The following is a 23566-nucleotide window of genomic DNA, read 5'->3' as shown; positions in this document are numbered from 1 at the left end:
TTTCTGCTGCTGCAGACGCAATATTTACAGGTGAAACTTTTGTGGTGACAGTCCCTCAGCAGCACACATTTCAGAGCATTGCTGTGGTGCTGACAAAAACCTTTCAAGTCTCTGTGGTAAGAACCACAGTAATATTTTCCTTTCCTTTACTTAGGTCTATCATGCTTGAGGTCAGTTACAGCCTGGTCAGCAGGTCAGAAATACTCTGCCTTTCTTGTACTGTCAAATGAGAGGGAGGCTCCCAGCATAGTGCTAATAGTCTGCCATTCATAAATGAGTACAAATTAATTAAGCCTTTGCTCTTTTTTTGCTCATTTTGTCATTTCCTAAAGGAAGGTTTATTATCTATATGCTGAATAACCAGGCACAGAGCTCCTTTTCAAGTACTGTTTTGTTACCTAGCAGTTCTGAATCATGGACACGAACTTCTGCTGGGGTGCAATGCAGGCCAGAAATGACAGCAGGAGTTCATAGTGAAGTCCTGCTGACCCACAGCTCCTTGCTCCATTTCTGGACATGAGGTTGTAGCCAGCTGTCTCTCTGTGGAGAGGGACGTTTCAATATTCACACTGCAGGTGTGAGTCTGTATGAGACTGATCTTCAAGATTATACTGCTGAATTTGTTTTATCATGCAATTGCTTGGCCCCAGCTCCCCAGGACTCATCCTTTTTTTCCCCTCAGCTAATCTTCAATATGATCCATGCCCATGGGTCTGGTTTCCTCTCATGAGCAGTCCCGTTAGAGTCCATAGAGGGCCTTGGCATTAAGCAAGCATAGGAATGTGTGGAGAGCAGGGGCTTGCTGTGTGCTGAAGCCCAGTGTTAATGTGCCACACCTTCTAATAAGGGATGATCTAGAATGAAGGTGCTGTCATGCCCATGCTGAGTAAATGGGATTTTTGTGCTTGACCCATAAGTGAGTTGTCACCTAGTTCATCAGGGATGCAAATAAGTGATGTAAGCTATAGCTAAAATGTGCAGGGAATATCTAATGTAATAAATGTGTAATGTAATTTGAAGAGTTAAACATAGTTTGCTGCCTTCTTATTCCTTCTGTAGACTTACAGCAAAAGAGGCTTTGTTACCTGCTGTCCTCTGAGTATTGGGCTTTGAATATTCATTCAGCCAATCTTCCTTATTGACTGACAGTCCCAGGTGGCTGCATATACACTAACACCAGTTCTTGGAGTAGGTTTCCTAAAGGCTAATGCTGCCTGCCTTTATCTGCAGCTGAGTAGCCACTTGTCCTCTAGCGAATGTGGAGGCCCATATGAGTGATTTCACATTGACAAAAATATAAGATATAAATTCTGTCATTTCTTTATCTTTATGTAACTGAGTGCTCTTTTTGAGATGCTTTGCTAGCAGGTTGCATGCGAGTTTGTTGACAGAAAAGAAGCAGTAAGACTTAGGAAGCATTCACTCTGGTCAGGAAGTGGATATTCACTGGTGCACAGGATTTATGTGTGTGCCTGTTTTCCTAAGAGCGACCTCTTTTTCTAGATTATTCTTGTTCCAAGCCTGTCTTTGCGTGGTGGCCCTGCAGTCAGGCCCCTTCAGTCAGGCTCTGCTTCAGTCCCTATGGCATTGATCACTTAGCAACTTTTGAGTATCTTCAACCTGCAGTTTCTCTTCTGACCCCATCAAATACAGTATGTTCTTATCAGTTTCCCTGCCTTTGCCCAGCCAGTTGCAATTTTATGGGCCCCTCTTTATTCTTAAGTCTTGGTTTGCTTTTCTCTCAATCTTTGCTGCCATGTACAAGCTTTTAAAAATGCTTGTCTCTGCATTCATCTGCCTGTCCCTCTCCATGTCTGGTGCTTGACTCTTTTCTCTGGTTCATGTGCTGCTTTCTTTACTGTAGTAACAGCAGGGTTTGCTCGGAGTACTCCCATATGCTTCTCAACTTTCCAGTTTTGAGATCCAGGTATTGCTCAACCTGGAGCTGCTGTTGCAGAGCATACTGCCCAGGGCCCCAGCAACCTCACTGCAGCTGGACTCTTCAGAGAGAACCTGTCTGGGGGTAAAGATCTGGAGCACTTCTCCTATGGAGACTGGATGAGCTGGGCTTGTTCAGCCTGGAGAAGAGAAAGCTCTGAGGAGACCTTATAGATGCCTTCCAATACCTAAAACGGGCCTACATGGAAGCTGTAGAGGGGCTTGTTACAAGGGCATGTAGGGATAAGACAAGAAGGAATGGTTTTAAACTGAAAGAGGGTAGATTTAGATTAGACACTAGGAAGTAGTTCTTTACTGTGAGGATTGTGAGACACTGGAATAAGTTACCCAGAGAAGCTGTGGCTGTCCCATCCCTGGTAATGTTCAAGGCCAGGCTGGATGGGGCTTTGAGCAACCTGGTCTAGTGGAAGATGTCCCTGGTCATGGCAGGAGGGTTGGAACTGGATGATCTTTAAGGTCCCTTCCAACGCAAACCATTCTATGATAGACGCCTAATGAATGCTTGCAGAGCCTGTGCAGACTGCATCACTCAGTTGCAGGTGTGAAGGTGTAGTGTAGCAGCTGGATTATTCCAAAGTGTGTAAATTAGTCATATTTGGGTGGTTTCTGGCTGCACACTGTTCCTTTTTAAAAAGAAAGGAAAAAAAAAAAAGGCTAAAAAAAGCTGAAATGCTACATGTATTTCATGTGCTGCTGCCTTCTGAGGTAACGCAGCACTCTGGTGTGTGCTTTTGCACATTGTCTCCTTAACATTGAAGTTCTGTCTTCAAATGCCAGGGAGAAGAGGACCTGAGGTACAGTAAATTGGTGCTTAAAGTTATCTTTTCCTCCTTTGTTAAATAAGATGATGACATGATAGCAATTCTTTGAACAAGAAGGAGGATAATGCAAGATTGATCAGTGTGAAATCAGCTGGTATCAGCCCAGTGGATAGAACTTTTAAAACTGCCCTAAAAGAAGGAAAGAAGTCAGAAACCAACAAGAAGGCTATTTCTGTGGAATTGTCCTTATTTCTTACTTATGGCAACAGAGAGGAGGATCCTGTGACCCCTCTTTATCCAATTCAAAGAAAGATGAGAGTTTAGAGGTTCCAGGCAGAGATTTGCTAATGGCTAATATATGTCTCGGGGATGATAGGTCAGATATCCGAGTTGGTGGTGCCCATAGGTATGTATAAGTTAAGGATCTTGCTAGCACACTTCGTTTCTGTAGTGAGACATAAATAATTGAGGAGAAATTTGTAACTGAAGGGCAGCTGCAACCAACCTGCATCCTGCCTTTAGTGGCTGTGCTCTGCAGTCAGGAGTGCTATTATTGCCATGGGTAATATCCTAGGAGAGCATCATCAAGCCTTGACAGGCTTCTTGGGGATTAGAGTGCCTTCTCAAAGGAAGTCGTTGTTATAATCAAAAGTACTTTCCCCACTGTTTCCTCATCGGAGTGGATCAACAGTGACCCTTGGTGGTTAGAAAGACTTGGTGCCTGTGGGTCTGTTGTGCATAGCCTTGTGTTACTCAACTTGTGTATTTGTCTTCTGAGACCTTGAATGTGGGCATCTTATTTCACAACTGGTCAAGCTGATGTTTTAAGACAAAAATCTCCTCAAGCCAGTCTGGTTTGCATGGATTCTTAGTCTTTAAATGGAGGATTTTGTAGGACACTTCAATTGTACTCTTGGATATTCAGGTCATCACTTCAACGTATAAATTCCTCCACTGCTACTCTGACCATAGATACATAGCATTGTCCTGTTCAAAGACAAGCACAGGAACTGATCCCCCGTTCCTCACTCCATACAAAGAGTTTTGGAAAGACATATACTTTCAGTGCTCATATGAATTCATAGAAACCGGCTTGGTGAAATTTAGCATCAGGCCACAACCTGTCTGTGATTTTCTGTATAGACATCTCTCTGCTGTAACAGACTCCCTTGTATCACTATGTCTTGGTGTAACTAAAAGGTTACTGTGAAAGACTCACGGTGAGCTGTTATGCTGATGGGTATAAGTGATGGCGATGATGCTATGTTTTTACAGCTCAGCAATCATTTCTATTTGTTCTTGAACCTGGGCTGTGCTTCAAAACAGAATTTAAGTGAAGTCACCACCTGTTCATTTTTCAGCCAGACAATCTGCTTTTTTAATCTTGTAATAATAAAAATCCCCTTTCAATTTGTTTCTCTGGCTGGCGTCTGATTCCTGGCTTGTTTTCCAGCCAAGTGGCATCTCCTCCTCCTCCTCTTTACATCTTTGCTTCTGGCTGCTCAGTGTAACACTTAACACATGACGCGGCGTCACTAGAAGCTGTAGTAGAGAATCCGACTTAGTATGAGTGAGAGTAGAGATATGGACTCACGAAGAAACTGGATGCTTAGGGAGAAGTAATTTCTATGACATTTTCAACTTGTTCCTGCTCCTCAAAAATAAGTTGCTGTTAATTAATGTGTATAATACATTTGTATGTTGGTAGAGATTACACTAAATATAGATAAAAGGCACAGACATAGTGAATGTGTATAATGGTGAATTCTGGGGCCCAATTTCATACACTTAAAAGGAGCTGCAAAGCGGGCTTGAAATTCCCTGATGGTGTTACAGGATAAGCATTTGCTGTTGCTGCTATTATTTGAGGATACAGTTTTTGTGTTTTATCTTCCATATGTATGGGTATTTACATTGTCAGGGAGCTGGACAGGAAAATTCATGAGACCTTTTCAACTCTCACCCAAGTAGTGCTTTGGGTGTGAACACATGCATGGCAACTGTATATTGATATAAAAACTATGGAGAGGTTTGAATAAAAATCCATGGTTTTCCCTGACTTTATTTAGCTACTGCTAGATAATTTTAGATGTAACACAACCTAAGCAGCCATGGAGCTGGCCTGCATGTATCTACTCTTACTGAACTGCATTTAGAGAGGGCTTTGGGGCAGGTGAATGGGTAACTCCTCCACCCCCCATCCCTGGCAGCCATGTGAGTAATTAGGAAAAGCTTCCAAAGAGGCTTGAAGAACAAGGGCCTTACCACTTTAAAATTTGGTGCTGGTTTTCAATATTTCTTTTGCTATGTTTTTTTGCACTTGCATCTAAACTCTTTCTGCTGGAGCTGGCTACAGCAGTTGGATCATGGAAGAAAATTAGGAGTTTTGGGACTTCGCTGTCTGAGATTTGTATTGTAAGCTGCTGTTTGCATTGTTCTATAAAATGCATGTGTATTTGCTGTGGCTGCAATGCAGGGGTCTACAGAGACCTGTGAGGGTGGCCTGTATCCTGTTTTGAACAGTGATTTCCAACTGTGCCATTTGGAATTTGTAGTTTTGCTGGGTTTATTTTTTACATGAATTAAGCTGTTGTATGGTAGGGAGCCACTTAACTTTCAAATCTACTACATCTTAGAATAACACTTGACCACAACTAAAATTAAACAGAGAATGGGTATGCGAGGAGTGCTTTCACTGAAAATTAAACAAGATAAAATTTTAAGACCCTACAGTGATGTAAAAATAATTGTCCAGGCTTTTAGTGGTATGAAGTGCTTTTATAGGACAGTGTGTATGTTAATTATAGAATGAATCCTTCATATTTATGTAATGCCTGTTGTCTAAGGCTATAAAAACACTTAACAAAAGGTGATCAAGTCTTTTTCGCTAATTTTACGGAGAGATATCTTGCTCTAGATTACAGAGCGTGTCAACAGGGGCGGCTCTTTCTCTGGGGACACATGGTCCATCCCCACCGCAATTTATAACCTTGGGCCTTATCTCCCAGCTGTGCTAAGGACAGATGACACATACCAGCTTGGCTTCTGACACCTCAACACACTGGAACAGTGATCACTGCACCTATGTGGTAGCTCACAGTGGCAATCCTTACCAGCTAAAAAAAAAAGCATTAGAGCTCCCTAATATCCAGCAGTGCCCTGCACTGTGTGGGCATTAGTGAAAAAACTTAAAATTTTTGTGGAGGAATAATCTCAACAACTGGTAAACCACAAACCTGGTCAGTTTGGGAGCTCAGGTCAGATATGAGCTGATGATGTGACATTTGTCAATGGGACGGTTCACTTTCAGCCATTTGTGCACTTGAAATCACCCCGTGAATCTTAGCTTTCAAAGAAATAGGTAAATGCTAAGACACAATGTAGCCTTGCAGGTCCTCTTTCTGAAAGAATTCATCGTTCGGCCTCACATGAACAAAGTGATGTGTGGGCTTTCATAAAATTGATAGGGTGCCTGTGTAGGTCTATTGTCCTTAAGGGAGTTCCTGCAGTTTCTCACCATCTTCAAACAGAAAGTGACTGGAAGAAATGTCGATTAAACTGAAGGCCCTCCAGGGCAATGCTTTTGTTTATTACAAAGTGCTGATGTATGAAATAACAGTGCTATAATCATCTGTAAATGAACCACGAGCCAGAAGAACATCCACGAGCATTTTATAATGAGATGTGTTCTCTAAAGTTGCAGTTGACCAGAATAAATCAATAGCCCATGGAGTGCACTTTAATTTTAGTCCTAAATGTAAAAATGCAGTTTTAAATGTCTCTGCTTTTGAGAGCACAGACTTTAAAACTTCCTGACTCTAGCCATTTTCGAAGTCTTAAGTTGTGCACTAAGTAAGTAGTGATAAATTTCCTGAAAATGTAGTAGGCCTTTCATCTTTATCTGCCGTGACTTATTCAGTTCAAGGAGCATTGTTCAGTGTACCAATGTTTAATGACTCTTTGGTTAAATACCATTCCCAGCTCATCACTTTTGGGCCATTTGTTGTTTGTCCAAGGTGCTAAAGAAGTTAGCACCTTTTAGAAGTCAGCACTCTTGTTCTTGTTAGAAGTTTACACTTTTGAAGTTAGCACTCTTGTTCTTGTTAGAACAAGAAAAAGTAGAGGTAGCTCTAAAGTGTATGTTGGTGTTTCAGCACAAAGATTGGACAGTGGAGGAATTATTAGGTTTTTTTGCTTTAGACATCTGCAAAGAAGTTGTCATATCATCAAGACTGTAGAAGCAAAGAATCTCCCATACTCTCTTGTGGGTAGTGCTCACTTACCAAGCTTTCTGTTTCTGAAGGATGAGTATCTCTTGCAAGCCTTCACACTGCTCTGCTTATTGTGATCTTTGACTGCTTCTTTCCCACATCCTGTTCCTTCATACCACAGATTGCTTCCCATAGCTATATTGGTCTCTGATTCATCTGTCTCTTTTCCTATCTCACTTTAATATGGTCCTTTCATTTTGCATCTTTTTATTACAAGCTACCTTTGCTTAGGTCTAGTGAATCCTTTCCTCTTGATTGAAAGTGCATAATAGTCTTGGAATACCCCACCCCAAATTAATTCCTTCTCCCATGCCTTGTGATTGATTCCTGCTTTGACCAGTAGCCCTGCCCCCTGCTAACAACTCTCTGTTCAGGGGGAAGCTCCTGTTACACAATCATCTTTTCAGCAGGAAATTTTACCATGGTCCCCTGAGAGAAGTAAAGCAAGAGAGGTTGATTTATAAAGCTCATCTGCATGGTACTTTCCTAGGACTTAGTCTTACATAAGCCTTCAAACTTCTGGTGGCTACAGCTGAATTCACTGCCTAAATCATTTCTACTACAGGCTATCTGAAAGGGTAGGGAAACAGTCTACTCTGGATGTCTGGGGTGGTCAGTAGTGTTGTATGTGTTAGATTTCAATCGGTTAAGGGAGATTGTTCCCCTTCATGTTATTTGAAACAAGTCAGATGGACTTGCTTGTACCCATGTGCCATGGTCTCTTTTTTTGTGTCATGCATAGGAAGCTCCTGTTTCTCCTCAGAGTTGTGCCGAAGACTGTCTCAACTTACCCTATGCTGACAGGGCACCTGGTGCATGAAAGGCAGTAGTCCTACAGTGGTGTTGGGTAACTGCACTGGTTTAATGTCTCCTAACCTTAGAACAAGCTTTGTGCTGGACTGACGTGTGTGCTGACAAGGGTGCAGAAGTGCACTTTAAAAAACTGAGAGGCTGCAGCAGGTTCTAGTTGTATCCTTGGTGTTGCTGCATATCAGGATATTAAAGGTTTTAAATTATGATGAACACTGCTTCATTACAATTTTGCTTTGCTGTGTTTACTGAAACTGTAAGGGGCCTACCTAGGATCTGCCTTTAACCAGTAGTGGTTCCCCCTTGATTGCTGAGGTCTTACTAAGTTTAAAGGTGCATAATGTTTATGGTAGAGATGGTGGCAAGTTGCTTCTTGTCCAAACAAGAAGCACAGATGGCACAGATTTGCTATTGCTGGGTCATTGCTGGGGGAATGTAAATCAGAACAAGGTTGCTGACAATAAATAAATCAATTGATAGAGGAATTTATGGTCCATCACAGAAACAGAATGGGAGCTGTGATTTATATATTTATTTGCTTTAATAAATATGAAAAAAAATTGTGGCATTATTCATAGGAGCCCTGGTGGTGAGTGCAATCTGTATGTATTTGCTCAGTAGATGAGTTTTTCCTTGTGGACAGTTGGCAGCATTTTAAACATGCAGGTGGTTTTTAAAAGTGTGTCTATGGGGGATGGTGTTTGCATGACAATATACCATGACAGTAAGTATAAGCACATAAGAGTGGGAGACTGGTCACCTCTTTCTCTCTCAGACTTCTTAGGTGATCCTACTTTTGTTTGTTGCTTGGCCATTGGTGTAAGCCAGTGTGATGTTCCCAGTCCATGGTAGTTCCGTCTTCCTTATGACACAGGTTCTCATCAGTGATACAGCATACCTGGACACTGAACCATTGGCCAGAAAGCAGAGGAGATGGAAAATTCCCCACCACCACCACCCCTTGCCATAAGAAAATTAAGTTGCTCCAATGTCTAGTACATCGTATGGGAAACATGCCAGCTCATGGACACAGATTACATCTGGACTGCAGGGACTTGTCTGATAAAGGGTTGTGGGAAGGCTTGTCATCCTTTTGGTGCTGGTGTGTGCACTCTGAAGTGTTGGCTTTTTGGAACATTCTGGGGCAAAGCATTCCTCTTCGGTGAGAAGGGCAGAGCCATTTTCCACATCCTTGGTTTCTGTACTGGTGTGGGGAGTGAAGGCGATAGGATTTGCATGAGAAACACGGTGGGAACAAGCTCTGAGGCCTTGATACCGAGCAAGCCTTGGGGAGATAAATTGGAATGTTGAAAGACAGGAAATGTAAACAAGCAAGCCTTGGGGGGATAAGCCAGGATGTTGTTGTAACAAGGAATCTCTGCTGGAGGCCAGAGGATGTGGGGGTGGTGAGGAAGACCGAAGCAAGAAGATGAAACTGTCGCTGTGTGAACAACGCGTGATTGGCATTGTGACTGGACTGTTTCCCTGGGAATTTTTACAGGGGCCAATGAGATTGAACGTGGCATGCGTGCGCAGGTTGGGAAAGTACGGAACAAAGAGATAAAAGGGCTTGATTGTAATGAAGTTGGGTCTCAGTCTCAGTATCCTCACCGACCTGCATGGGTGTCTAAATACACCACATACTGGTACATGGGCAACATGGCAGTTGCAGAGCAAGGGTTTTGGGGTGGGAAAGAGTAGGAGAGTGCTACTTTCTTCTAGAAGCCTGTCAACCCCAAATGTATAGTCTGTTGCCTAGCTTTGCATTTTTACACTGTTGCTGAATTATAAATGGGGACATATCTGTGATATTGTATCATACCAAGAATGGAAGATATGAATTCACATCTCCAGCTGCGTGCTGTGATTGGTTTAAGTTCTCATACCCAGTTTTCTTGGTAAAAATCTATTTAACCTGTTTTTTCTGAAGTCTGAGAGAATTTGATATTTTTTGGCTCATCTGTGTGTATGTCCACATAACCTGAGGTGGAAGAGAAGGTTGGGAAAATTTTAAGATATGGATAGTGGAAATCACAGAAAAATCATATGCTGGGAGTCACTCTAGAAGTGCTATAAAAAATTTGGGGCTTATTTCCTCCATGCTTAACTGGGATAAAACAGCTTAGCTTCACTGATACCAGCTGTAGTAGCAGTCAGTAATGATCTCGTCTTTTATTTGGGAGAGGCAGAAAAGAAAATAGAATAACAACCTTTACTGAAAGGAAAAGGGGATGCATTTGTTAACAGGGAATGATCTCAAATGATAGGGAACATTTCAGTTGATGTATTGGCTTATTTTTGGGTTGCCTTCGATACCTGTTTTCAGTCAATGATCACAGCAAATTCCCTCTGAGCTGATTCTGCAGTTTCTTGAGAGCTGCCCATCACAGATATTTCTTCTTGGACTATCTTTAGCAGAGACATTAAACAGGGTAACACATGTAAAGACTTTGCAATTCTCTAGATGCTAATGCTCTGATGGTGTGGTTAAACAGCAGAACTGATACATTACCTCACCTTGTCTCTCACTCTGTATGTGTAACCACTGAAATAATTTTATTCAGTAGCAAACAAAAGGCAGGGGCTGGTACTTGGAGAACAAATCAGACCATGGGACCAATATCTTTGTTGTGACAGGCACTCAGCACTGTCTGCTGCAGCAGCCAGAGCTTTATCACAGTGTGAGACCATCTCATCTGGACCCTCCCCATTTATTTCTCCTGTGACGCCTTCTGATATTCTTTGTCTTTATACCCAGCACCATTTACTAGCTTGCTGTCTCCTGGGCATGAGATGGGACATCGATGGTTTCCGGTGCTGATGCATAGTTTAATCATCAGCAGTGCAACTGAAATTAGGGAGAGTGAGTGTTGTTTTTAATTCTTGATTTGCAACTGTTTTGAAGGCTTAGGGCTTGTATCACAGCTTCAACATGTGGCTTTTTGTTATAAAAATAGTGAAGACATATCCACCTGTTGTTCTGTGTCCAAATGTGGGCTGACTACATATACTCTCTCATGGAACTTATTTCCTGGGGAATAATTTCTTATGTTAATAACTGCTAATGAGGCATCAGTCCAGCAAGTGCCATGTGTGTGCTGCATGGAGAAAATACGGGTGAGAGCTTCAACTTTTGAAATGCTAACTCTGAGGTGACCCAAAAGAGCTGATAACCTCAGCTTTGGGGTGTAGCAGATCATAGAATCATAGAATAGTTAGGGTTGGAAAGGACCTTAAGATCATCGAGATCCAACCCCCCTGCCATGGGCAGGGACACCCCACACTAAACCATGTCACCCAAGGCCTCATCCAGCCTGGCCTTGAACACCACCAAGGATGGAGCATTCACAACCTCCCTGGGCAACCCATTCCAGTGCCTCACCACCCTCTCAGTAAAGAATTTCTTCCTTATATCCAGTCTAAACTTCTCCTGTTTAAGTTTGAACCCCTTACCCCTTGTCCTTTCACTACAGTCCCTGATGAATAGTCCATCCCCAGCATCCTTGTAGGGCCCCTTCAGATACTGGAAGGCTGCTATGAGGTCTCCACGCAGCCTTCTCTTCTCCAGGCTGAACAGCCCCAACTTTCTCAGCCTGTCTTCATACAGGAGGTGCTCCAGTCCCCTGATCATCCTCGTGGCCCTCCTCTGGACTTGTTCCAACAGTTCCATGTCCTTTTTATGTTGAGGACACCAGAACTGCACACAATACTCCAAGTGAGGTCTCACGAGAGCAGAGTAGAGCGGCAGGATTACCTCCTTCGACCTGCTGGTCACGCTCCTTTTGGTGCGTGAACTGCCTTGATGGGTGAAGTGCCTAAAAGGTCTCTTAGGCACTAAAAATCAACACAAACCTTATTCGTATTTTTTTCCTCTTTTTTGTGAAATTCAATCTAATCTTACACCCACTAGAGCACACCTTACATTTGACTTGTTTGAGATGTCCCTGGACCACTCCAGTGAGAACAGCAATGGGTGAACTTGTGGATGGGCAAGCGAGAGACTATGTGTTCCATACTGTGCTTTATGGAGGGATGCTCCCCTGCTTGCTATACGAAAGCTGTAAAACAGTGCAGTGGGTTCTTTTACCTTCTGTACTAATTGAAAAGAGGCAGCCTCTGAATTGCATTACCTATTGCAATAATGTTTGTAAGGTACTTAAACGACACATTTACTATCACTTCTTTAAATGTAAATCTTCCCCATTCAAATAGTCACAGCTCAAAAGTTCTGCTCAAGGCAAAAAAATGCAATAAAAAAACTAATGTAAGATAAATGGGCCCTCCTGGCTGATGAGCCGTGAGGGTTGGATCTATTTGCATAGTTCACACAGACTGCATTTTTCATTATCTTTAGGCACCTCTTACAGATCTTTCTTTTTTTTTTCTTTTTTTTTTAAATGTTGCTCCTTATCATTGTTATTATAGCCCCAAAAAGTTAACCAGTGCTTTTCTAAGGTGCAGAAACTACTGTAGACAAGGATCTGTTGAGTTTCCCTACCTGCTTTGACCAGGGTTATTGTGTACCTACATACGTGTTTTAGTAGCTGGTTTTGCAGTTGGCTCCAGTTAGTCCAAGCTAGCTCTTCAGCATAGGAGATACCAGCAACATAAAGATAGGTGTTGCAAGTGTACCACTCCTTATACTGAGAGTTGGAGATGATTAATGCTAGTAGGCTGACTGCCCAAGTTCATGTAACTCCTCAAATCCACTGGGATGGGAAGGTGTTGGGAGGAGCCAGCTAATCAGTGCTTTCCAAGCAGTGGAGAACTTTGTGTGCACTTAATCTCTTTCTCTCCTTTAGTCTTGTTTCATGCCAGGATTATGGGGGAAAGGTTTTTGGAATTTAATATGAGTGGTTCTTTATGGTTCTGTGAAAACTCTGAAGTTTCTCGCTGCTATTAACTAGTGAAAACTGTGACCAGTGATTTAAAATCCTAAAATCTTGCTTTCCCCAGTCTCCTGTGTGCACGAAATAACTTGGTACAAAACCTGATGTGGTACCCTTAACAGAGATTTTTCATGCATTTCTCTTCTGTACATACATGGCCTTTCACACCCTTAGCACACACGCGGGTGCTTTTGATGAAGCAGGCAGCTGTCTTGGAACTATTTGAAATAACTGAACAGATGCGTGACTCTGCCACACATCAGCTCAGTGCAAGGCATCCCTCCTGTGCAGCATAAATCTTCAGACTTCAGGAGCAAACATACAGTGCTAGACTTCTCATTTCCTCATTTATCTTTGCCGCATTGTAGCCCCTTGGGGGGGATAATATTTTGATGGGTGAATAAAGTACTATTAACTTTAACATTATCATCAATCATTATGACAAAGGAGGACAAGTAGTCTTTGTACCTGGTCTTGCTACTTGTTTAGTCATCAAACCCTTTGCAAAATGAGTGTAAAAAACTGCTTTATTAAGGCTGTGGTTCTGTGATACGGTTTTTTTGACAGAAATACCTGTTTTAGCTACTGCCACTGCTACCTTGCACCACTAAGGCATAGCAGCATCTCCATCTGTTGCTCTGCAACTACACATGCTGCCACCCTGCTCAGAGTGCCAGCCTGGCTCACCTTCTTAGAGAAAAAAACATCAGAAAGCACGTTTTAGGAAGGGAGGTGATGGAAGGGTGGTTTTTCTAAAGCTGTCTCAGTTCCCTGGTCCTGATCAGTGGGCTGGGCTGAGGACAGGCACACCTCTGGGGCAGGAGAAGAGGTGGAATGGTTTTCAGCCAGCATTTCCAAAAAGAACTGGGGAACTGAAGTCTGATGTAGTAACCTGTATAAGTGTTGGTAGTGCTTCAGCACCAAGGACGTAGAGTGGTCAGGATCCTTTGTTGACAGCTTTTATAATAGTCCTTTGTTTTTAGCTCCTTGAGACTACTTGAGGGGATAAAAATCATCGCAAGCAGCTGGGTGCGTAGCACAGCAGCAGGGCACAGGAAGGGTGTGGGCCAGCACTGTCAAGGGAGTGTGAAGTTCGGGGGCTCACTCCAGGTCTGCTGCCCAGGGGAGAATTGAGGCAGCACCAACCAACTGTTATCAAGTGTCATTTTCAGCAGTAGCCTGTCATGATGATGTAGATGAAATATTATTCAAATATCTTTTCTCCTCTTTTTCAGAAAGTCACTGCAGGTGTTTCAGATTATGGCTCTGCTTTTCAAAGGGGTTACCGTGCCTCAGAGAGACAGATTACTCACTGTCTGTCAGCCTTGGGGTTTTTGGTGGTGTTTTGTTGTTTGGGTGTTTTTCATCTGTTTTGTTCACTTGAACTATCATTTTCCACAAGCATAGCTTTTATTGCCATGAAAGTGGGGCAAATGATGAGTAGATTCTACTGCATTGGTGTTTAATAAGTTACTGCTTAGATACAATTTTCTTATTTTCTTGCTTGCTCCTTGGGTGAATGTGGTGTGCTGGCAATCTTTAATCTGGGGCACAAACACAATGTCATGCTTCCCCAAGCTTCTTCCTGGAGAGTATTATTTTTTGCTCACTTAGGTTCTCAATGTGCACAAACACTTAAAGAGCCCACGCAGCAGAAAATTTTTCCAAAATAATGCCCTTTTACAGTATGTAAGGTCAGGATTTGACAACTGATTTCCAGGAGGCCCCAGTGAGGAAGCACTGTTTACCTTGCCATATAATTTGCTTATGCTGCTCACAAAGCTCATTCTTATGCTAAAAAAACAACCAAGGAGAGAAAACCTTCTGTGGTAGGTTTGGAAATTTTAAGGACTATTCTAAGAAGACAAATAAAGTGGGATCTCGCCAAAAGAGAAGAGAGTAATTAATGGTATAAAGAAGGTAAATAGGATGAATGCAGGCACCTGACCACCTGGCATAAGGGATGGTCAGTGAAAATAAGAAACTGGAAAATAATGTCAAAAAATTCATTGCCTTGTGAAGCAGCTGGCCTCTGAAGCTCCTCACCACCACCAGAAAAGGAGGCCAAATAGCTGAGGCTCAGAAAGTCATTAACCATGCTGGGTAACATGCATGTCAGGATATAGTGGGGAATACTATAGTTCACCAGGACTGTTGGAAGGGATACAGTCTCCTAGTTTTCAGAAGCTGAGCTAAAGCCTTGCTGCTGTGGCTTCAGAGGACCCTCCCTGGGAGCAGGTTATGCTCTAATCGAAGAGCTCTGGGATCTGCTTGTGGTAGCTGCTGGTGGAGGCAGAGTGGGAAGAGAACTTTCCCCAGGATCACCTGTTAAGCAGTCAGTGGGTAAGGATTAAAAAGCCTGGGACCTACCACTTCTTTCACCACTGCCTTAGACAAAATCAAGGAAAATGAGTTCTCCCTTAAGTGGAGGTAAGTCAAGCGAGAAAGTCAAGGAGGAAAGAGGCTTGGTAAAAAGAAACAGTAGGGTGACCTGATGTAGCTGGATCTGCTTTGAGCAAAGGGTAGAGCTAGGTAACTTCCAGGGCTCCCTTCCAACCTAAATTATTTCACACATTTGAGCCTGTGAGTTACCACAATACTTTGGAAATGCGATCGCTGTGACTTCTAGCTTGTGACTAGGTTTGGGTGTTGCTTTTTGTTTCTTTTCTCTTTGTTGTTCTTTTGAGGGATACCCAGTTTGGGTCTCTCAGACTAGCCAGGTTAGTCAGTCACCACATCTCCCTTGTCTTCCTTTACTATTGAGTGAAAAGGGTTCTTCTTTTCAGAGTGTGAGGTATTCAAACTCCTGCAGCTCCTTTCTCTGTGCTGATTATAGAGGGTGTCTAAGAAAGGAAGACAGCCAGCTGAGAGGCCTAGTCCTTTCCTCCCTCTTCCCCTCCATCAATTTCTCTGCTTTTGAGGCACATTTTGTCTGAATGCTTTCTCTGTAACAGGACCATTTATCAGCTGAGCCATGTCAGACTTGCCATACTCTTGCTTTCTCCATGCTTTTTCTTCCTTTCCCCTTTCTCCTTCTCTTTCTCTTCTAAGCACACTAATCAACTAAGTTAATATCAATTCTTAAATAGGAAGTGTTGAAATCTGTGGGTTTGTCTTATGCTGCTTTGTGTGCCTGGACAGTGCATTGCACCAGCTGACCAGGTTTTGAAATCTTGAGCACTGGGAGTTGATAGAGCAGCCTGGCTGAATGGAGTGGCATTAATCTGCCAAGGATGAGCACAGGTTGTAACCTGATGGCTTTGAGCAGCATTTTCCATCTTGGCTGATTAAGTCTTTAAGAATTTACCTCTAAGAGAGGAATGGATCCATGACAGCTCTTTAAAAAAAAAACCAAACTGAACCCATAGAGAGAGATTTCCATGCCCAAATGTCAGTGTTTTAGGCACCTGAATTTCCATGGTGAAGTTTCTGAATCAGCCTGCAGAAGGCTATAGCCAGTTCCTATCTGGCTGTAAAATCCAGCCTTTGAAGCAAATCATGCAGCACAAGATCCATCATATACTCTCAGCATATGGCATGACAGCATTTTGCTGTTGCAAAAGAGTATAACCAACCCTACAACACCCTGCTTCTTTCCTGAACAGTACAGTTTAATATGTAGCAGAGGGGAGTTCGCTTCTCAGTGAAGATTTGGAAGAAAAACACTGGCCTTTCTGGAGGTGCATGGGCAGTGATCACAAATGTGCCTGAGCTTGGATATTTCTCTACCGCTTTCTGCAAGTGCACCAGGGCAAATCTTGGCAAGTGTTTGCCTGCATTGAGATTCTGAACCAGACTCAAAGCCATTGCGAATGGATGATCCCAGTCTCTGGCTGAGCTGGCAGTGATGAATTGAAGCCCTTGAGATACAAGACTGAGCAGATGCAAGTGACCTTAACTGACACAGAAATGAAGCCTTATCTGCATGAAAGAGGGGTTCAGCTCATCATTGTCTGCTGTTATAAATAATAGAAAAGGAGAGAGACACAGAAACTAGCCCAGGCAAAGTTCACCAAAAGAAGGCAGTTAGGAAGAAGCCTGGCCATTTTTATTTTTATTTTTATTTTTTTCTTTAATTAAATCACCAACAACCAGAATGCCAACAGGCATTAAAGATGTCATGTGAGTCAGGTGGGGTTTTTCAGCTACTCTTCCTTCAAGTACTCTTTCCCAAGGATAGTCTTTGCTCTGTGCCTGTTTGGGTTTTGTGCTTTTTATGGTCTCTTACCATCCCTTTTCAATGTTTCAACTTCTGTCTTTACCTTCTCTTTGTCCTGATGTGTTTAGGGCCTAGTTCTGCTTATAGATGGAGAAGTGGGTTTTTACCCAGGTTAGTGGGTTGGTCAGTCAGTACTGGTCACTGCAGGCTACCCTTTATCCACAGGCAAGAAAAGAAAAACTTACTTTTCCATCCCAATCATGCTGAGACCTTAACCTCACAGAAATCAGGGGGATTCTCACAAGTTTCCAGCTACAGAAATTGTTTCTTACTGCATGTGCCTAAATTGTGCCGAGTAGAACAAGATGTTGAACTTGATTGGAGTTGTTTAGTATAATCATGGTAGAAAATACTTTTCAGGCCTGAAGTATGTTTGGGATTTCTACATGTTGATGGAAGCTGTTCTTGAGTTTGCAAAGGGTGAGGTATGGAGACTGGTGGGAAAGACTGGTTTGTGTCTTATTTTCTCTGCACATATGTGAAGGAACCAGCCTGAAATACTGGAATGCAGGAAATTACACATGTGGTAACTTTAAATTTTTGGGTAGTCTCATTACCTTCTAGAATCTTCCCACAGGCATAAAGTTTGGCTCAGACATTAAGATTTGCAGGAATGTTCTTCTGTTTAAAGTGTGCAGTGGAAACTGCAGTTTAATTTGTTAGTGTGGCTATCCATCCTGTGGCTGTTGGAGACTGATGATTAATTCCCACAAGCGGTGCTTTCCTGTGTTTTCTTGGAAGATTGGCTTGCTGGCAATGGCTCTCTGGGATAGTAGGTCCCTGTGAAATGCAGATACTTTCTATGGTCTCATCAGAAAAAGGCTGTACCTAGGTGCTTGGTTATAACATTAAGTGAGGGAAAGCAGAGGATAGAAATGAAATGTGAACAAGACTGTGTTCAAAGTGGAAAATGTTAAAGGACAGCAGTGTCAGGAAAGCACCACTGCCTTCAACGATTGATTGCTTTTCAGCACATGGTCATTCAAGAGCATGTCTCCTGTATCACTGTGTGCTTTCCAGCACTGTGAACTCAGATGAGTTAAATCTGGGGCAATTCTGTGACAGAGATGCAATCGCCTCTGTTCTACAGATGAATCTGAGGCAGTAAAGTTCAGGTGCCTACCCAGAATCAGTAACTCAGTGACAAAGGTAGGAACTGAATGAGAGCTCAGACTCTCAGAGAAGTACACAGAAATGAGCCACAATGAAGCTATTAAGCTTACATAGTTGAATAAATGAAACTGTATTTTTCCTGAAGCATTGAGTTCATGCTAGTTCCTGTGGAAACCTGCTGGAGTTGTGGTAGCTGTTCTGTAAATCAGACTTCTGAAAAGCAAGAGATGTTGCACAATTGGTTCTGTTAGACCTATTGATTTTTCTTTAAATAAATGTTGCATTATATAATCATAGAATCATAGAACAGTTAGGGTTGGAAAGGACCTTAAGATCATCTAGTTCCAACCCCCCCCGGCATGGGCAGGGACACCCCACACTAAACCATGTCACCCAAGGCCTCATCCAACCTGGCCTTGAACACCACCAGGGATGGAGCATTCGCAACCTCCCTGGGCAACCCATTCCGGTGCCTCACCACCCTCTCAGTAAAGAATTTCTTCCTTATATCCAATCTAAACTTCCCCTGTTTAAGTCTGAACCCCTTACCCCTTGTCCTGTCACTACAGTTCCTAATGAATACTCCATCCCCAGCATCCTTGTAGGCCCCCTTCAGATACTGCAAGGCTGCTATGAGGTCTCCACGCAGCCTTCTCTTCTCCAGGCTGAACAGCCCCAACTTTCTCAGCCTATCTTCATACAGGAGGTGCTCCAGTCCCCTGATCATCCTCGTGGCCCTCCTCTGGACTTGTTCCAACAGTTCCATGTCCTTTTTATGTTGAGGACACCAGAACTGCACACAATACTCCAAGTGAGGTCTCACGAGAGCAGAGTAGAGCGGCAGGATCACCTCCTTTGACCTGCTGGTCACGCTCCTCTTGATGCAGCCCAGGATACGGTTGGCTTTCTGGGCTGTGAGCGCACACTGAAGCCAGCTCATGTTCATTTTCTCATCGACCAACACCCCCAAGTCCTTCTCTGCAGGGCTGCTCTGAATCTCTTCTCTGCCCAACCTGTAGCCGTGCCTGGGATTGCTCCAACCCAGGTGTAGGGCCTTGCACTTGGCATGGTTAAACTTCATAAGGTTGGCATCAGCCCACCTCACAAGCGTGTCGAGGTCCCTCTGGATGGCATCCCTTCCCTCCAGTGTATCAACCGAACCACACAGCTTGGTGTCATCGGCAAACTTGCTGAGGGCGCACTCAATCCCACTGTCCATGTCACCGACAAAGATGTTGAACAAGACCGGTCCCAACACCGATCCCTGAGGGACACCACTCGTTACTGGTCTCCAGCCGGACATCGAGCCATTGACCACAACTCTTTGCGTGCTGCCATCCAGCCAATATTATGCACAATATTAGACAGGAGAAACAGCCTCAAAAGGGTGGAGTATTGGAAGTTTTCTGAGGCCATTTGGAGTGCATGGAGCAGAATAGAATCAATATTGATCAGAAGAAATAGAAAATAAGGATATGACTGGGGAGAAGGTGAGAAAGGCAAATGAAAAATAGTGGAAAATGGTGGCACAAGAGGTCAAGTTTGGTCTCAGTGGAGAAGAAAGTGGGAAAATGTGTGCATGATAGCCTGGAAAAAAAGGCCAAACTCCTGTCTTTAAGGAGGTGCATGAATTACAGAGTAGAATAAAAGAGAGTTCTGGTGAGGCAGCACAGCCCTGAAGATAGGAAGGCTGCTGATGGGCGCAGGACCTTGTGTTGCCTCTTCTCACAGTGATTTACCAACATTGTACCCTGCCTGTACAGTGTGAGATGGTGCTGTGACCTTGGCTGAGTCCTTCAGGTACTGCTCTAATAAAGATCAGTCATTTCGCTCAATCAGCAGTCAGTGGATTGAAAAAGGAGGAGGAAGATTGAGGATGGTGAGAACTGTGTAGCTTTGGTTGTGTTCTTTGTTCTTATAACCAAAATTTTACCCTGAAAGTGTTCCAGGAGTGGATCCTTGTCAGCTGACATAAGTCAAAAACATCTTGTTCCCCATTCTTTCCCTTTCCCCGCTCAACACTAATGTGTAGCAGATGTTTAAAGGAGACAGAATCATAGTTCTTCATGTTATACAAGGCAAATCAGGTATTAGCTGGTTTCAGACTGTATTTTGCCATGGCCTGGGCTGAGATACATTACTATCCTTTGTGAAGACTGTTGGAAAACTGGTTGTTTGGTTTTGGTTTTGTATTTGTTGAAAACAATGAAATGTATGTCTGTGAGAGAGAGACAGACTGGGTGAGTGCATGTGTCAGGTGGAGGGGAAACTGAAACCTGTTGTTTGTTCCTGCTTCTGTATCAGGGTTAAACTCCTGGGCTCTGATGGGAACCTTGAAGAAACCTCCTTTGAGGACTTTCTATTGGAGAATGCTCAGCATCATCCTGTCACTGGTAATTTTTCACTTGGATGGAAGTCTTGTGTTTCTGCCACACTTCAAATAGACTCTCTGAGCTTTACCTACCAGGAAATCCCTTTGTGGGAGTTACTTAATAGACAAAACAGCCTCAGGAGAACAATTGCAGTGTTGATGATGCAAGAACCCTAGTCTAACATTTTTATGTTGTCTTGGGTTTTCCCATATGGCCTTGAATATGTCAAATGGACTCAGTCTGTATCAGTATGCCAGGAATGAGATGAGGAAAGTGGTACTACTTGGCATGGTGGGGATATGATGATAAAGGTATTGAAACTGATGAGGTATCCAAATATAAAAGCTTTTATCTGAGCCAGTAAGTACGTCTGCCCACTCCCACGATGTTTATGTTGTATTCCTTGTTTAAGTTGGGCGTGGAGGCTTTTGTAAACCAGTCCTTTGCAACCTGTGGAAAACCTCAGCAAGGGAATGGAAAGCTGCTGTCTGGCTCCCCAGCATTCAGTCCTGATGATGAAAAACATCCAAGGGGGTTTCCTGCATCAGGATTTATTTTCTTGGCTCTTCACATGTGGCAGACATGCAGTTTACTATTCTGGTTAGTCCTGCATCTTGGAAAACAATTGCCAGCATCAAGGATAGCTTACAAGAGAGGAGACAGACTTACTGGTCATTGAGGTTGAAGATCAGAGGCTTCAAAAGACAGATCTATGTTTATCTATGGATCAGTACTGAGGATGAATCCCTCAGGATCCCAAAGTCCACAGTGAAATGCATGTGCAGCATTGCCTGAGTAACTGAGTAATGCACAGTAAGTGGTGTTCCCCACAGCTCAGTCTTGGGGCCAGCTCAGTTTAGTGTCTTTATCAATGATCTGGATGAGGGGGTCAAGTACACCCTCAGTAACTTTGCAGACAACACCAAGCTGGGTGGGGGTGTTCATCTGCTGGAGGGTAGAAAGGTTCTATTGAGGAATCTGTACAGGCTGGATCTATGGGCTGTGCCCAGTGGTATGAGTTTCAACAAGGCAAAGTGCTGGGTCTTGCATTTGAGCCACAACAACCCCAAGCAACACTACAGGCTTGGAGAAGAGTGGCTGGAAAGCTGCTTGGCAGGAAAGGACCTCAGGGTGCTGATTGGGAGCTGTGTGAATATGGCCTGGCAGGGTATATGAGTGGCCAAGAAGGCCAACAGCATCCTGGCCTGCATCAGAAATAGTGTAGCCAGCAGGACTAGGGCAGCGATTGTTCCTTTGTACTTGGTACTGGTGGGGTCACACAGTCAATACTGTGTTTAGTTCTGGGCTCCTCACTACAAGAAAGGCATTGAGGTGCTGAAGCATGTCTAAAGAACAGCAGAGTTGGGGAAGGGTCTAGAGCACAGTTTAGGAGGCTCAGGGGAGGGCTTTATTGCTCACTACAGCTACCTGAAAGGAGATCGTAGTCAGTGTCTTTTCCCAAGTAACAAATGATAGGACAAGAGGAAATGGCTTCACGTTGTGCCAGGGAAGGTTTAGATTAGATATTAGGAAAGATTTCTTCACCGAAAGGGTTGTCAAGCACTGGAACAGGCTGCCCAAGGAAGTGGTGGAGTCACCATCCCTGGAGGTATTCAAAAGACGTGTAGATGTGACATTTAGGGACAGGGTTTAGTGGTGGACTTGGCAGTGTTTGGTTTGTAGCTGGACTTAATCTTAAGGGTCTTCTCCAACCTACATGATTCTATGGAAGTATTTCCCCCTGAAAATGCTTGATGGCCAGTGAGAACTGAGGAAGAGGGTGCATGGGTCTTGTAAATGATAGTTGAGCCTGCCCAGTCATTTTGTTTTACAGGTAAATTGGGGAACATACCCAGACCTCATAATGACATTGACTGTATCCCAGTCCTTCACTGTGACTTGGATGTTTGTTCTCTCTGTACTGTTATCAGGAGCTTGGGCAGTCTTTGTGAGGAGAAGATCAGGCAGCTGATGGAGGTACTGCAGAAAAGCAGAAGCATCTCACAGCTACAACATCAAGGCATATATAGGAAATTTGGATTTCCTGTGGCTAGAATCTCTGGCTCTGCTTCAGATCTGTCATTGCCCCCTTGGGCAGATCTCTTTATCCCCCTGAATGTTTCTTTTCTGTCTTGTTTGTTCATGTCTTATTGCTGGGGGTAAATGCATTGTGCCTTCTGTTTGTACAGCACCAGGCTGTATGAGCAGCTGAGGTCTCCTAGCACATCCATCATGCTAATAAAAATAGGAAGGAGAGCACCATCAGAAATTTCTCCTTACCTTTTAGTTATTAATACATCCCCCCCCTCTCTCTTCTTGCTTCAAGGGAAAAAATAAGTCACCTATCTTTTATTCCTTCCAAAAGAAATGAATCTTGACAGGTCTGGAAATGTGTTTCCTGCAGTTACTCCATGCACACGGGGCCTTGCTGGCTCATTTATACACCCACATGCTATAGCTCAGACATTTCATTAGCTTGGCATATATGTTTTGTTTTGTGGTGATAGGCACATGAAAGTACATCAGGAACAGGGCCAGAAGAGAGAAGAGGGGAGGAAAGGGAACACGTTGCTGTCTGAAAATCACTGTCTCAATGTTTTATTCCTTGTATAAGGAGGACAGTATTTTTTTTTTATTCTTGCTGTTTACTAGCAGTGCTTTCTGTGTACAAGATCTGACGTGGACCCAGATGACTGCACTGTGGCCTGGATGGCTGCTCATGCCACTCAGACAAGGTTGATTTGTGATCATGGCTGGCAGAGAAAGGGAGTAGGGCATGTAGGGGATTTGCCTGTTGGTCAGGAGTGAGGATGTACCCCAGAGAAAGGAGTATGAGGCAAATACTTGGCCAACCCTCTTCTCCTCCCCAGCCTTGCCTCCGGTTACTCTTGCTTCTGGGTATCTCCTCCAGCAGGAGCTGCTGTATGTTTGGCTCTGCACAGGGACTGATGGCTGCATGGTTACAGGCAGGAGGAGAAGTGAGGGCAGTGCTGCTGTACGATTTACTTGCCCACAGCAGGGGATGTCCTTGGCCAAGTGCATTCAGGGTGTTTGTGTGAGAACTGAAATGCAGTCAACGCTGGTTAGATCAACATAAGACTAATTTTAAATCCCAGACACACTGCCAGTCTTGTGCTGCATAACGTCATCCACTCTGCTCCCTTTCGTCTTG

The 23566-nt window shown here is 43.5% G+C and overlaps 1 protein-coding gene across 13 annotated transcripts in view; it reads left to right on the top strand.

Annotated features, from left to right (window-relative positions):
- TSPAN4 (tetraspanin 4) overlaps positions 1–23566 on the top strand; it is a gene marked incomplete at its 5' end in the record, with an annotated part of 479305 nt that overhangs the window by 120720 nt on the left and 335019 nt on the right. The window contains one exon of one of the 13 annotated variants that reach the window (XM_080617782.1): positions 20343–20415. The exons of 11 other annotated variants lie outside the window; for them this stretch is intronic. Of the gene's footprint in view, positions 1–20342; positions 20416–23566 lie in introns of those variants that run through there. One more of the 13 variants, XM_080617775.1, reaches the window with a different exon arrangement.

The sequence above is a fragment of the Psittacula echo genome (assembly GCF_963264785.1).
Source record: "Psittacula echo genome assembly, chromosome: 5".
NCBI lineage: Eukaryota > Metazoa > Chordata > Aves > Psittaciformes > Psittacidae > Psittacula > Psittacula echo.
This window is presented reverse-complemented; position numbering and strand designations above follow the sequence as displayed.